We start from the raw sequence: 6,655 nt of genomic DNA on the forward strand, positions 1-6,655 counted from the left end.
CAAAATTAATTATTAAAATGGTTATATATATATATATTAATTAAATAATCAATCATAGAATAATTAAATTTATTATAGAAATATCATTATTTTTTATTCATAGAAGAGCATAAAAATATATATAAAAGACAATGATCTTAGCATCATGGTCATACCCAACAAATTTATAAATACAGAACGCCCATACATGTAGGGATTATCTTTTGTATGATTTTTTTTTAATATCTTCTAATTTTTTTTTTTGGTATTAAGACGGGCCAGAGCCCAAAAAAAAAATTACATCGAAATTAAACGAGACAGAGATACCCCTTGTTCATTATCTACTAATAATCTAAGCACCTCTTTAGGAGGAGTATCCCAAAAGTAGAATCCTGGGTCTAGATTCAAATTTTTGCGCGCCAGGCAGTCTGCACATCTATTGTCTTCTCTATAAATATTCACAAAACTAATTTGCCAATTCCTCTTTTTCCACTTACTGATGTCCCTAATCAAAGCATTTGGGTGGTTTGTAAGATTTCTTGAGCTGCTTATAATCTTTACTGCTGACTTGGAGTCACACTCCACTTTAATTTTCCTTATCCCCAAAGTCCACGCTAGTTCCATTCCCTTTTTGATTCCCCCACAGTTTCGCCATATAAGCCGTGCACCTCCCTATATTGAAGGAAAATCCAGCAACCCATTTGCCTCTTCCATTCCTCAAGAGCCCGCCACACCCAGCTTTTTCCTTGCTCCCTTGCACCGTGCCATCGATGTTAAGCGTCATCCGCTCCTGCGATAGTGGCATCCATCTTATGTTCCGGATCTCTTTGTTCTTGTTGATTCGGTTCTCCACCCTTCTCTGAAAAGCTTCCTTGACTTCCGCCACTTTCTTCATCACTTCAAGTTGAGTATTTTGTGGCCTGTTATAATTTGGCTCATGAATTTTCTTATTTCTCTAATTCCACATCTTCCAGCATGCTATAATGAATATATCCATCCAATTCTGATTATGGTCATGCCCTAATTGTTGTTGTATGTTCATATCCATCCATTCTTCTCTATTTGCTTGGAAGAAAATATGTAATGCACTTGGCCGAATGAGCTGCGCCCAAGTACTGGAGACTTTGGGGCAGTCCCTTAGAGCATGAAGAAGGTCTTCTTGATGGTTTTGACACAGCTGACAATCTCCTCTACTTACAAACATCCTTGCCTTTTTGTGATTAGTGAGTATTCGGTTATGCTTTGCTTTCCAAATAAAGATCTTTGCTTTCTGCGGTCCTTGCCACTTCCAGATTTTACTCCAGATTGTGGTTGTAGATTTGGTCCAATTTGCTAATGCTTTGTACGTGCTGGCGACAGAGAAATCCCCATCATCCGAGTGCATCCATCCAATTCTGTCCGCGCCATTTTTCTTGTTTGGGGGGAAGCGCCAAAATCTTCATTGTTGTTTCCTCTGGGAGGTAATTTTTTAAACTGTCTCTGTTCCAATTTCCATCTCTATTTATCCATTCACTAACAGTGCTTTCTATGTTTGTTATGTTCATAGTTGCTATGTTAAGAAGGGAGCCCTCGTTGTTCACCCATCTCTCAGTCCAGAATCTAGTTGTTGTTCCATCTCCAACGAATTTCATTGTGTGCTTCTGGAATGTTGGCCAAATCTTCAAAATTTCCTTCCACAGGTTTGAATATACTTTTCTAGCAGTAGGATTGTTTATGTTGCTGTCTCCATTGCAATACTTTTGGATTAGCACTTTTGCCCAAAGCGAGTTAGGGTTCTCCTTTAATTGCCAAATGATTTCCATTAAAAAAGCATCATTCATCAAACTCAGTCTCCTAAATCCCAATCCTCCCTCATGTTTAGGTGTGCACATAGTTTTCCAGTTGATAGCATGCCATTTTCTCCTCCGATCTTCATCTCCCCATATAAAGCCTCTCTGTATTCTTTCTATTTCATTACAGATACTCCTTGGTACTCTCTCATGTTGCATTTCAAAATTAACACTTGGGCTTATTGCTGATTGTGCCAATGTTATTCTGCTCGCTAGTGATAGGCATTTTGATTTTCACCCTTTTAGCTTTCCTTGCACCATTTCTAGAACTGCTTTGTAATTTTTCTTTCCCACTTTGTTGTTGTTAATCATAGCCCCCAGGTATCTTCCAAGAGCTTAATTCTCCTAGAATTCTATTTTTTCCTTGATGCTTTGCTTGATTTGCACTGGAGTGTTTTTAGAGAAAACTATTGATGATTTTGTCGAATTGATCTTCAAACCAGTAGCTTTGCAAAAATTTTCCATTACTCTGTTTATTACCTCCATTTGGTGTGTTGAAGCATCAGCAAACAACAGCAGATCCTCTGCGAACATTATATGAGAAATTTTTATTTTCTCTCTTTCCACCGTGAAAAGGATCCAATGTCCATGATTCACCTCTTACTCTATGTACTGTGACAGTTTATCCATGCAAATGACAAATAGGTAAGGAAAAATGAGGTCCCCTTGTCTAATTCTTCTGCTAGGACTAAAATTTTCTGTTTTGCTGCCATTTCATAGGATGTTGTAACTGATTGATCTAACCTCCTCCATAATGATGTGGATGATTTTCTCAGGGAGCTTTAGTTCTAGGAGCCTTTCTTGAATAAAATTCCAATTGATTGTATCATATGCTTTTTCAAAATCGATTTTGATCGCCATGTAGTTCTTCTTCCCTTTCATTTTCTTCATAGAATGCATTACCTCCTTTGCAATAAGGATGTTATCTTGAATCTTTCTACCTGGTATGAAACTTGATTGATGTGGACTAATTCTGTCATTTAGGTGAGGTTTGGGCCTTTGCACTAGGATTTTGGTTAAAATTTTAAGCCCGACGTTGCATAAGACTATTGGCCTAAATTGTGTGATGAATTCTGGGTGTTGGAGCTTTGGGATGAGAACTATCAGGGTGGAGTTAGAGTCCTTCAAAAGGGTGGGATTCCGCCAGCAATCCTTGATGTAGTCACACACTTTGCGCTTTAGAACCTCCCAGTTGTTTTTAAAGAAAATGGCTGGAAATTCATCCTCTCCTGGAGCCTTGAGCGAACCAATGCTAAAAAGGACCTTTTTGATCTCCATATCTGTTGGTATCATCTCCATATTCCTGCAGACCAAAGGGTCCAAGTTAGGCATGTTTATATTATCTAACCGTAGCGGAGTGATGATTACCTCTTCTTGGTAAAGTCTTTAGTAGGAATTGATGATGTGATCTTTCAGTTCTTGTTCCTCCTCTATCCAATTTCCATTAGCATCTCTAAGCTTGTGAATTTTGTTCTTTCTTCTTCTTATAATGGCTTTAGTGGGATAGAACTTTGTGTTTCTATCCCCTTCAACCATCCACTGCTCTCTAGATTTTTGGAGCCAGAGAGCTTCTTCTTTGTCAAGAATGTCTTCTGGTTCTCTTTTTAGGTTTGTTTCCAAATTATCCAGAAAAGGGTTTTTCCCGTAGCTAATACTTTTTTGGATGCCATTGATTCTGTTTAAAAGTCTTCTCTTTGTCTTGAAGATATTTCCGAAGACCTCTTTGTTCCATTTACTTAGATCTTTTCCGAGACTGTTGAGATTTTGAATGAACATGCTGTCCTCTTTCCAATGTTTTTTCAAAAACGGCCTGAAATCCGAGTGCATTGACCACATAGCTTCGAATCTGAAAGGTCTGCCATTCCTGCAATCTGTTCCTTCATTTTTCGTTAACAAAAGAGGATGGTGGTCAAATTTGGTTCTAGGCAGGACTTTGACAACCGCTTCTTGAAATTTGGTTCTCCACGAGGGATTAGATAGAGCCCTATCCAATCTATTGAAAACTTTGTCGTATCCTTTCCATTGTGGCCCTCTCTAGGTAAACCTGGATCCTATAAATTCTAGATCTACTAATCCGCATCTATCGATCCAATTAGCAAAGTTTCTGCACATTCTAAGATCAATTGGTCTGCCACCTTTTTTCTCAGTGCCATCTTTTATCTCGTTAAAATCTCCTATTAACAGCCAAGGTTCTCCCATGTTTCTTGTTATTCTTTCAATATTCTGCCAAATCACTCTTCCATTGTTTGGTTGTGGACTCGCATAAACCGCTGTGAGGTACCAGGGATCTTGGATGTGATGCTGCACTCTTGTATGTATGAATTGCTGGTTAGATTCTAATGTTGTAATAGAGATACTGTTGTCCTTCCAGCATATTCAAATTCTTCCTATAAAACATTGAGCTTCCTCAATAATGAAATTGTTGAAATCAGCACCTTGAATAATTCTTCTAGCATTATTACCGCTAGTTTTTGTTTCCAAGAGGATCACAATGTCAGAATTGTATTGTCTTAAGAATTATTTTAAGGTGCGTCTAAAAGCACAACTAGCCGCACCTCTAACATTCCAAGACATTATAATCATTAAAACCCTTGGAAGGAATTAGTTTAGCTGCATATCCGCAGCTGTGTCTTTCTCTCTCTCACTAATTCTGGGAGTTTCACACTCCACTCCAATTATCAGGTCTTCTATCTCCTTTTGCATGTCTATTTCCATAGGCACATCAGATCTCTGTTCTAGCTCTCTAAGGTCTGGTGGTTCTTCCTCCTGCACTTTATGGTATTCTTGCTCTTTGTTGTTGGTTGTTTGAAAATTTTGATTTTGCGTGTCGTCATTAGCTGCCTTCCAGTTCTCCTTGTATTTAACTATGTTGTTTTCCTTGATATTCTTGCTGCTTTCTCCCTTGTAAATCACTTTCTTTGTGTTGTTCTGATTTTTTCCTACTTGTATTTGCTGATTTTGTGCTTGAGTCAGTTCTATCTGGTTGTTCTTGTTTTTTGTTGTGTTGTTCTTTTCAATTTGATTCTTGTTTGGTTGTTTTGTCTCTTTTTCTTTGTCTCTTTGCTTTTGTTCTTTCTCCTCTTGTGCTGCTTTTTTGTTGTTTTCTGACTCTTTTTCCTCCTCATTCTCCATTCCACTTTCATTTAGCTCTTCTATTTCTAGCACACTATATCTTGACTTATTATTTTTCTTACTTTCTTTCTCTTTGGTGTGGCTGGCACCAACTTCCTCTTTGTTCATTTTCTTCCTCACTCTTCTTTGCCTCTGGATTATCATCCATGGGCCGTACTTATCTGATTCCTGGTTCATTGTGGCTTTATTTCTTTTTGCTTTCTCTAGTTCATTTTTCCCTGCTGCTTCTTGAATTACTGCTGCTGTTTTCATATTTTTTGCTGCTTGTTTTTCCTTCTCTTCTTTCTCCTTTTGTTGCTGCTCTTTTGCCTCTTTTAATTCCTTCCAAATATCGCAATTTTTCTATTCATGGTCTACTTTGCCATATGTAAAGCAAATTTGGTGAATGCCCTCATACTCAACTTGATATTCCTTTCCATTTACCATATATCTTCCTAGCAGTGGCTTAGCTAAGTCCACCTCCACGCATAGCCTTGCGAATTTTTCTCGACAGAGATGCGAGGTGTTGTAATCCACTTTACAGGTTCTGCCTATAAGGTCACCTATTTTCCTTAGAATCTTTTCATTGTAGAGTTCGATGGGAAGGCCTGGAAGTCTAACCCATGCTGTGATTTTGTCAATCGAGGTAAGAATGAGGTTAAAGTTTGGCTCCCAGAATCTTAAAGCCAAGTAGTGATCATATATTTTTCAAGGACCATCAAGGAGAGCATGATCGAAGTCATCCTCAGCATAAAACTTTACCAGGTAGAAGTCATTGCCAATGTCTATGACATCCACTCCACCAAATCTGCCCCACATCATTTATAGCCTCATTTTTCATTGCTGCATATCCAATCTTTCTCCCCATGAGTTTAACAATTAGGGATTTTCACCATGGCTTTCAGAGTTCTCTTTTAGCATTATCATTTATAACAATATTGAACAGACCGTCTCCCATATCCACAAGTGATATGTCTTCTTTTTTTTTTCCTTACATCTTTTCTTGGTTCTGATGTTTCAGGTATTTTCTCCTGGTCACTCATCAATTCTTCATTTTCAGTCTCTGATAGGTCTTCATCGGATGTTGCTCCAGCTCCAGTAACCATGTTCGCATAGGACCTCGTTCTCTGATTCTCTACTTTATCTTCTATCCAATCTTCATGACGAAGGACAAGCACTTGTGTGCCTGAGAACCCATCTTCCCCTTTTCTAATCTTTTTGCTGTTCCTTGCTTGGTTCTCATGTTCCTGTGGTGGTCGGGAGTGCTCATTGGGGGCCCTTTCCAGCCTATTGTTGCCGGTCATGGGCGATGATGGCTGTTTGAAACGTTATGTTGTGCAGAGAAAAAACAGGGGAGGTGCTAAATAATTTTCTTCGTATAAAAAAGAAAGTCCAACGTTTTTTTAATATCTTCTATATTAATTAACTTTCGTAAAAACCGTTTTTGGTCATGATAGCACTTATTTTTGGACCTAACCTTTATAAACACTTTACTGTTACAATTTTATGGCCCATTGTAATCTTTTTGGATCACGAAAAACCAAACTCTCTAAGCAAATTTTTGGGCGGAAGCTGGTGCCTCTAGAAAAAGTAGGAAGTGTATCCCTCTCTGTATACTAATTTTAGAAGTTATCTAAGTCATTAAAATAAAACACTATTTCAACTCTTTTCTTTTTATTTTTTAGTCACATTTTAATATATGTACTAACATAAAAACTAAATTATTCAAAATACTA

At 37.9% G+C, this 6,655-nt stretch overlaps 1 long non-coding RNA gene across 1 annotated transcript in view; it reads right to left on the reverse strand.

Moving 5' to 3' along the window:
• Positions 1 to 6,655, reverse strand: part of LOC110266452 — a 10,894-nt gene that overhangs the window by 1,672 nt on the left and 2,567 nt on the right. The gene's annotated exons all lie outside the window — the stretch shown is intronic.

The sequence above is a fragment of the Arachis ipaensis genome, chromosome B09, assembly GCF_000816755.2.
Source record: "Arachis ipaensis cultivar K30076 chromosome B09, Araip1.1, whole genome shotgun sequence".
Classification (NCBI taxonomy): domain Eukaryota; kingdom Viridiplantae; phylum Streptophyta; class Magnoliopsida; order Fabales; family Fabaceae; genus Arachis; species Arachis ipaensis.